General features: G+C 59.3%; 3 long non-coding RNA genes across 4 annotated transcripts; all 3 read right to left on the bottom strand.

Moving 5' to 3' along the window:
- Positions 1 to 187: 187 nt before the first annotated feature.
- Positions 188 to 1,404, bottom strand: LOC311122199. Its single transcript, XR_014612394.1, has 3 exons — positions 1,195 to 1,404; positions 683 to 852; positions 188 to 561 (listed from the first exon to the last, which is right to left on the bottom strand). It is a non-coding gene; the product is annotated as an uncharacterized lncRNA (long non-coding RNA).
- Positions 1,405 to 1,466: 62 nt separating this feature from the next.
- On the bottom strand, positions 1,467 to 3,694 carry LOC311122201. 2 transcript variants are annotated; one of them, XR_014612397.1, is made up of 5 exons: positions 3,533 to 3,694; positions 3,106 to 3,196; positions 2,555 to 3,064; positions 2,084 to 2,378; positions 1,467 to 1,745 (listed from the first exon to the last, which is right to left on the bottom strand). It is a non-coding gene; the product is annotated as an uncharacterized lncRNA (long non-coding RNA). The 2 variants fall into 2 exon arrangements; XR_014612396.1 differs by lacking the exon at positions 2,084 to 2,378 and having other exon boundaries at positions 2,598 to 3,196.
- Positions 3,695 to 4,480: 786 nt separating this feature from the next.
- On the bottom strand, positions 4,481 to 5,136 carry LOC311122200. Its single transcript, XR_014612395.1, has 3 exons — positions 4,967 to 5,136; positions 4,842 to 4,925; positions 4,481 to 4,764 (listed from the first exon to the last, which is right to left on the bottom strand). It is a non-coding gene; the product is annotated as an uncharacterized lncRNA (long non-coding RNA).
- Positions 5,137 to 8,792: the final 3,656 nt, after the last annotated feature.

Raw genomic sequence — 8,792 nt, 5'->3', positions numbered from 1 at the left:
CCACTCTCCACTTCTGAGAGACCAACCCTGGCCCTAGGACTCCACTCTCCACCTCTGAGTCAGACCAACCCTGGCCCTAGGACTCCACTCTCCACTTCTGAGTCAGACCAACCCTGGCCCTAGGACTCCACTCTCCACCTCTGAGAGACCAACCCTGGCCCTAGGACTCCACTCTCCACCTTCTGAGTCAGACCAACCCTGGCCCTAGGACTCCACTCTCCACTTCTGAGTCAGACCAACCCTGGCCCTAGGACTCCACTCTCCACCTCTGAGAGACCAACCCTGGCCCTAGGACTCCACTCTCCACCTCTGAGTCAGACCAACCCTGGCCCTAGGACTCCACTCTCCACTTCTGAGTCAGACCAACCCTGGCCCTAGGACTCCACTCTCCACCTCTGAGAGACCAACCCTGGCCCTAGGACTCCACTCTCCACCTCTGAGTCAGACCAACCCTGGCCCTAGGACTCCACTCTCCACTTCTGAGTCAGACCAACCCTGGCCCTAGGACTCCACTCTCCACCTCTGAGAGACCAACCCTGGCCCTAGGACTCCACTCTCCACCTCTGAGTCAGACCAACCCTGGCCCTAGGACTCCACTCTCCACTCTGAGTCAGACCAACCCTGGCCCTAGGACTCCACTCTCCACCTCTGAGTCAGACCAACCCTGGCCCTAGGACTCCACCTCTGAGTCAGACCAACCCTGGCCCTAGGACTCCACTCTCCACCTCTGAGTCAGACCAACCCTGGCCCTAGGACTCCACTCTCCACCTCTGAGTCAGACCAACCCTGGCCCTAGGACTCCACTCTCCACCTCTGAGAGACCAACCCTGGCCCTAGGACTCCACTCTCCACCTCTGAGTCAGACCAACCCTGGCCCTAGGACTCCACTCTCCACCTCTGAGTCAGACCAACCCTGGCCCTAGGACTCCACTCTCCACCTCTGAGTCAGACCAACCCTGGCCCTAGGACTCCACTCTCCACCTCTGAGCAGACCAACCCTGGCCCTAGGACTCCACTCTCCACCTCTGAGTCAGACCAACCCTGGCCCTAGGACTCCACTCTCCACCTCTGAGCAGACCAACCCTGGCCCTAGGACTCCACTCTCCACCTCTGAGTCAGACCAACCCTGGCCCTAGGACTCCACTCTCCACCTCTGAGTCAGACCAACCCTGGCCCTAGGACTCCACTCTCCACCTCTGAGAGACCAACCCTGGCCCTAGGACTCCACTCTCCACTTCTGAGTCAGACCAACCCTGGCCCTAGGACTCCACTCTCCACCTCTGAGTCAGACCAACCCTGGCCCTAGGACTCCACTCTCCACTTCTGAGTCAGACCAACCCTGGCCCTAGGACTCCACTCTCCACTTCTGAGTCAGACCAACCCTGGCCCTAGGACTCCACTCTCCACCTCTGAGCAGACCAACCCTGGCCCTAGGACTCCACTCTCCACCTCTGAGCAGACCAACCCTGGCCCTAGGACTCCACTCTCCACCTCTGAGAGACCAACCCTGGCCCTAGGACTCCACTCTCCACTTCTGAGTCAGACCAACCCTGGCCCTAGGACTCCACTCTCCACTTCTGAGTCAGACCAACCCTGGCCCTAGGACTCCACTCTCCACCTCTGAGTCAGACCAACCCTGGCCCTAGGACTCCACTCTCCACCTCTGAGTCAGACCAACCCTGGCCCTAGGACTCCACTCTCCACCTCTGAGAGACCAACCCTGGCCCTAGGACTCCACTCTCCACCTCTGAGTCAGACCAACCCTGGCCCTAGGACTCCACTCTCCACTTGAGTCAGACCAACCCTGGCCCTAGGACTCCACTCTCCACTCTGAGTCAGACCAACCCTGGCCCTAGGACTCCACTCTCCACCACTGAGCAGACCAACCCTGGCCCTAGGACTCCACTCTCCACCTCTGAGTCAGACCAACCCTGGCCCTAGGACTCCACTCTCCACCACTGAGAGACCAACCCTGGCCCTAGGACTCCACTCTCCACCTCTGAGTCAGACCAACCCTGGCCCTAGGACTCCACTCTCCACCTCTGAGTCAGACCAACCCTGGCCCTAGGACTCCACTCTCCACCTCTGAGAGACCAACCCTGGCCCTAGGACTCCACTCTCCACTTCTGAGTCAGACCAACCCTGGCCCTAGGACTCCACTCTCCACTTCTGAGTCAGACCAACCCTGGCCCTAGGACTCCACTCTCCACTTCTGAGTCAGACCAACCCTGGCCCTAGGACTCCACTCTCCACTTCTGAGTCAGACCAACCCTGGCCCTAGGACTCCACTCTCCACCTCTGAGAGACCAACCCTGGCCCTAGGACTCCACTCTCCACCTCTGAGAGACCAACCCTGGCCCTAGGACTCCACTCTCCACCTTCTGAGTCAGACCAACCCTGGCCCTAGGACTCCACTCTCCACCTCTGATGTCCAGACCAACCCTGGCCCTAGGACTCCACTCTCCACTTCTGAGTCAGACCAACCCTGGCCCTAGGACTCCTCCACTCTCCACCTCTGAGAGACCAACCCTGGCCCTAGGACTCCACTCTCCACTTCTGAGTCAGACCAACCCTGGCCCTAGGACTCCACTCTCCACCTCTGAGTCAGACCAACCCTGGCCCTAGGACTCCACTCTCCACCTCTGAGTCAGACCAACCCTGGCCCTAGGACTCCACTCTCCACCTCTGAGAGACCAACCCTGGCCCTAGGACTCCACTCTCCACCTCTGAGTCAGACCAACCCTGGCCCTAGGACTCCACTCTCCACCTCTGAGTCAGACCAACCCTGGCCCTAGGACTCCACTCTCCACCTCTGAGAGACCAACCCTGGCCCTAGGACTCCACTCTCCACTTCTGAGTCAGACCAACCCTGGCCCTAGGACTCCACTCTCCACTTCTGAGTCAGACCAACCCTGGCCCTAGGACTCCACTCTCCACTTCTGAGTCAGACCAACCCTGGCCCTAGGACTCCACTCTCCACTTCTGAGTCAGACCAACCCTGGCCCTAGGACTCCACTCTCCACCTCTGAGAGACCAACCCTGGCCCTAGGACTCCACTCTCCACCTCTGAGAGACCAACCCTGGCCCTAGGACTCCACTCTCCACTTCTGAGTCAGACCAACCCTGGCCCTAGGACTCCACTCTCCACCTCTGAGTCAGACCAACCCTGGCCCTAGGACTAGCCTCCACTCTCCACCTCTGAGAGACCAACCCTGGCCCTAGGACTCCACTCTCCACTTCTGAGTCAGACCAACCCTGGCCCTAGGACTAGCCTCCACTCTCCACCTCTGAGAGACCAACCCTGGCCCTAGGACTCCACTCTCCACTTCTGAGTCAGACCAACCCTGGCCCTAGGACTCCACTCTCCACCTCTGAGTCAGACCAACCCTGGCCGCCACTCTCCACCTCTGAGTCAGACCAACCCTGGCCCTAGGACTCCACTCTCCACTTCTGAGTCAGACCAACCCTGGCCCTAGGACTCCACTCTCCACCTCTGAGAGACCAACCCTGGCCCTAGGACTCCACTCTCCACCTCTGAGTCAGACCAACCCTGGCCCTAGGACTCCACTCTCCACCTCTGAGTCAGACCAACCCTGGCCCTAGGACTCCACTCTCCACCTCTGAGAGACCAACCCTGGCCCTAGGACTCCACTCTCCACTTCTGAGTCAGACCAACCCTGGCCCTAGGACTCCACTCTCCACTCTGAGTCAGACCAACCCTGGCCCTAGGACTCCACTCTCCACCTCTGAGTCAGACCAACCCTGGCCCTAGGACTCCACTCTCCACTTCTGAGTCAGACCAACCCTGGCCCTAGGACTCCACTCTCCACCTCTGAGAGACCAACCCTGGCCCTAGGACTCCACTCTCCACCTCTGAGTCAGACCAACCCTGGCCCTAGGACTCCACTCTCCACTCTGAGTCAGACCAACCCTGGCCCTAGGACTCCACTCTCCACCTCTGAGTCAGACCAACCCTGGCCCTAGGACTCCACTCTCCACTTCTGAGTCAGACCAACCCTGGCCCTAGGACTCCACTCTCCACCTCTGAGAGACCAACCCTGGCCCTAGGACTCCACTCTCCACTTCTGAGTCAGACCAACCCTGGCCCTAGGACTCCACTCTCCACCTCTGAGTCAGACCAACCCTGGCCCTAGGACTCCACTCTCCACCTCTGAGTCAGACCAACCCTGGCCCTAGGACTCCACTCTCCACCTCTGAGAGACCAACCCTGGCCCTAGGACTCCACTCTCCACCTCTGAGTCAGACCAACCCTGGCCCTAGGACTCCACTCTCCACCTCTGAGTCAGACCAACCCTGGCCCTAGGACTCCACTCTCCACCTCTGAGTCAGACCAACCCTGGCCCTAGGACTCCACTCTCCACCTCTGAGAGACCAACCCTGGCCCTAGGACTCCACTCTCCACCTCTGAGTCAGACCAACCCTGGCCCTAGGACTCCACTCTCCACTCTGAGTCAGACCAACCCTGGCCCTAGGACTCCACTCTCCACTTCTGAGTCAGACCAACCCTGGCCCTAGGACTCCACTCTCCACCTCTGAGTCAGACCAACCCTGGCCCTAGGACTCCACTCTCCACCTCTGAGAGACCAACCCTGGCCCTAGGACTCCACTCTCCACCTCTGAGTCAGACCAACCCTGGCCCTAGGACTCCACTCTCCACTTCTGAGTCAGACCAACCCTGGCCCTAGGACTCCACTCTCCACCTCTGAGTCAGACCAACCCTGGCCCTAGGACTCCACTCTCCACCTCTGAGAGACCAACCCTGGCCCTAGGACTCCACTCTCCACTCTGAGTCAGACCAACCTGGCCCCTCCACTCTCCACCTCTGAGAGACCAACCCTGGCCCTAGGACTCCACTCTCCACTTCTGAGTCAGACCAACCCTGGCCCTAGGACTCCACTCTCCACCTCTGAGTCAGACCAACCCTGGCCCTAGGACCACTCTCCACCTCTGAGTCAGACCAACCCTGGCCCTAGGACTCCACTCTCCACTTCTGAGTCAGACCAACCCTGGCCCTAGGACTCCACTCTCCACCTCTGAGAGACCAACCCTGGCCCTAGGACTCCACTCTCCACTTCTGAGTCAGACCAACCCTGGCCCTAGGACTCCACTCTCCACCTCTGAGTCAGACCCCCCCACCTCTGAGTCAGACCAACCCTGGCCCTAGGACTAGCCTCCACTCTCCACCTCTGAGAGACCAACCCTGGCCCTAGGACTCCACTCTCCACTTCTGAGTCAGACCAACCCTGGCCCTAGGACTCCACTCTCCACCTCTGAGTCAGACCAACCCTGGCCCTAGGACTCCACTCTCCACTTCTGAGTCAGACCAACCCTGGCCCTAGGACTCCACTCTCCACCTCTGAGAGACCAACCCTGGCCCTAGGACTCCACTCTCCACCTCTGAGTCAGACCAACCCTGGCCCTAGGACTCCACTCTCCACTCTGAGTCAGACCAACCCTGGCCCTAGGACTCCACTCTCCACTCTGAGTCAGACCAACCCTGGCCCTAGGACTCCACTCTCCACCTCTGAGTCAGACCAACCCTGGCCCTAGGACTCCACTCTCCACCTCTGAGAGACCAACCCTGGCCCTAGGACTCCACTCTCCACCTCTGAGTCAGACCAACCCTGGCCCTAGGACTCCACTCTCCACCTCTGAGTCAGACCAACCCTGGCCCTAGGACTCCACTCTCCACCTCTGAGCAGACCAACCCTGGCCCTAGGACTCCACTCTCCACTTCTGAGTCAGACCAACCCTGGCCCTAGGACTCCACTCTCCACTTCTGAGTCAGACCAACCCTGGCCCTAGGACTCCACTCTCCACTTCTGAGTCAGACCAACCCTGGCCCTAGGACTCCACTCTCCACTTCTGAGTCAGACCAACCCTGGCCCTAGGACTCCACTCTCCACCTCTGAGCAGACCAACCCTGGCCCTAGGACTCCACTCTCCACCTCTGAGAGACCAACCCTGGCCCTAGGACTCCACTCTCCACTTCTGAGTCAGACCAACCCTGGCCCTAGGACTCCACTCTCCACCTCTGAGTCAGACCAACCCTGGCCCTAGGACTCCACTCTCCACCTCTGAGTCAGACCAACCCTGGCCCTAGGACTCCACTCTCCACCTCTGAGTCAGACCAACCCTGGCCCTAGGACTCCACTCTCCACCTCTGAGTCAGACCAACCCTGGCCCTAGGACTCCACTCTCCACTTCTGAGTCAGACCAACCCTGGCCCTAGGACTCCACTCTCCACTTCTGAGTCAGACCAACCCTGGCCCTAGGACTCCACTCTCCACCTCTGAGTCAGACCAACCCTGGCCCTAGGACTCCACTCTCCACCTCTGAGTCAGACCAACCCTGGCCCTAGGACTCCACTCTCCACTTCTGAGTCAGACCAACCCTGGCCCTAGGACTCCACTCTCCACCTCTGAGAGACCAACCCTGGCCCTAGGACTCCACTCTCCACTTCTGAGTCAGACCAACCCTGGCCCTAGGACTCCACTCTCCACCTCTGAGTCAGACCAACCCTGGCCCTAGGACTCCACTCTCCACCTCTGAGTCAGACCAACCCTGGCCCTAGGACTCCACTCTCCACCTCTGAGTCAGACCAACCCTGGCCCTAGGACTCCACTCTCCACTTCTGAGTCAGACCAACCCTGGCCCTAGGACTCCACTCTCCACCTCTGAGTCAGACCAACCCTGGCCCTAGGACTCCACTCTCCACCTCTGAGTCAGACCAACCCTGGCCCTAGGACTCCACTCTCCACCTCTGAGAGACCAACCCTGGCCCTAGGACTCCACTCTCCACTTCTGAGTCAGACCAACCCTGGCCCTAGGACTCCACTCTCCACTTCTGAGTCAGACCAACCCTGGCCCTAGGACTCCACTCTCCACTTCTGAGTCAGACCAACCCTGGCCCTAGGACTCCACTCTCCACTTCTGAGTCAGACCAACCCTGGCCCTAGGACTCCACTCTCCACCTCTGAGAGACCAACCCTGGCCCTAGGACTCCACTCTCCACCTCTGAGAGACCAACCCTGGCCCTAGGACTCCACTCTCCACTTCTGAGTCAGACCAACCCTGGCCCTAGGACTCCACTCTCCACCTCTGAGTCTGAGTCAGACCAACCCTGGCCCTAGGACTCCACTCTCCACCTCTGAGAGACCAACCCTGGCCCTAGGACTCCACTCTCCACTTCTGAGTCAGACCAACCCTGGCCCTAGGACTCCACTCTCCACCTCTGAGTCAGACCAACCCTGGCCCTAGGACTCCACTCTCCACCTCTGAGTCAGACCAACCCTGGCCCTAGGACTCCACTCTCCACTTCTGAGTCAGACCAACCCTGGCCCTAGGACTCCACTCTCCACCTCTGAGAGACCAACCCTGGCCCTAGGACTCCACTCTCCACCTCTGAGTCAGACCAACCCTGGCCCTAGGACTCCACTCTCCACCTCTGAGTCAGACCAACCCTGGCCCTAGGACTCCACTCTCCACCTCTGAGAGACCAACCCTGGCCCTAGGACTCCACTCTCCACTTCTGAGTCAGACCAACCCTGGCCCTAGGACTCCACTCTCCACTTCTGAGTCAGACCAACCCTGGCCCTAGGACTCCACTCTCCACTTCTGAGTCAGACCAACCCTGGCCCTAGGACTCCACTCTCCACTTCTGAGTCAGACCAACCCTGGCCCTAGGACTCCACTCTCCACCTCTGAGAGACCAACCCTGGCCCTAGGACTCCACTCTCCACCTCTGAGAGACCAACCCTGGCCCTAGGACTCCACTCTCCACTTCTGAGTCAGACCAACCCTGGCCCTAGGACTCCACTCTCCACCTCTGAGTCAGACCAACCCTGGCCCTAGGACTCCACTCTCCACCTCTGAGTCAGACCAACCCTGGCCCTAGGACTCCACTCTCCACCTCTGAGTCAGACCAACCCTGGCCCTAGGACTCCACTCTCCACCTCTGAGAGACCAACCCTGGCCCTAGGACTCCACTCTCCACCTCTGAGTCAGACCAACCCTGGCCCTAGGACTCCACTCTCCACCTCTGAGAGACCAACCCTGGCCCTAGGACTAGCCTCCACTCTCCACCTCTGAGTCAGACCAACCCTGGCCCTAGGACTCCACTCTCCACCTCTGAGTCAGACCAACCCTGGCCCTAGGACTCCACTCTCCACCTCTGAGAGACCAACCCTGGCCCTAGGACTCCACTCTCCACCTCTGAGTCAGACCAACCCTGGCCCTAGGACTAGCCTCCACTCTCCACCTCTGAGTCAGACCAACCCTGGCCCTAGGACTCCACTCTCCACCTCTGAGTCAGACCAACCCTGGCCCTAGGACTCCACTCTCCACCTCTGAGAGACCAACCCTGGCCCTAGGACTCCACTCTCCACTTCTGAGTCAGACCAACCCTGGCCCTAGGACTCCACTCTCCACCTCTGAGTCAGACCAACCCTGGCCCTAGGACTCCACTCTCCACCTCTGAGAGACCAACCCTGGCCCTAGGACTAGAGGACTAGCCTCCACAAGGATAAAGTGCACCGCTTAAACTCTTATTTTATCAAAAGCCGTTTATTTTGGAGATATACATGCCTTAAAGTCATATGCTATTGAGCTGCTCCAAAGCATGACAAAATGTAATATTCAATAGTTTATCTTTCTGTAATTTCACTACAAACATACTCTGGCTAAGATGGCGCCGATGGAGGGCGTCTCGCCTCAAGCTCCTTCAAAACATTGCAGGTTTTTACTTTTTCTAGGGTTTTTTGTTGTGTTTT

Source organism: Coregonus lavaretus (assembly GCF_964263955.1).
Source record: "Coregonus lavaretus genome assembly, contig: HAP1_SCAFFOLD_10217, whole genome shotgun sequence".
Lineage (NCBI taxonomy): Eukaryota > Metazoa > Chordata > Actinopteri > Salmoniformes > Salmonidae > Coregonus > Coregonus lavaretus.
Note: the sequence above shows the minus strand (reverse complement) of the source record. Positions and strands in the feature narration are given on the sequence as shown.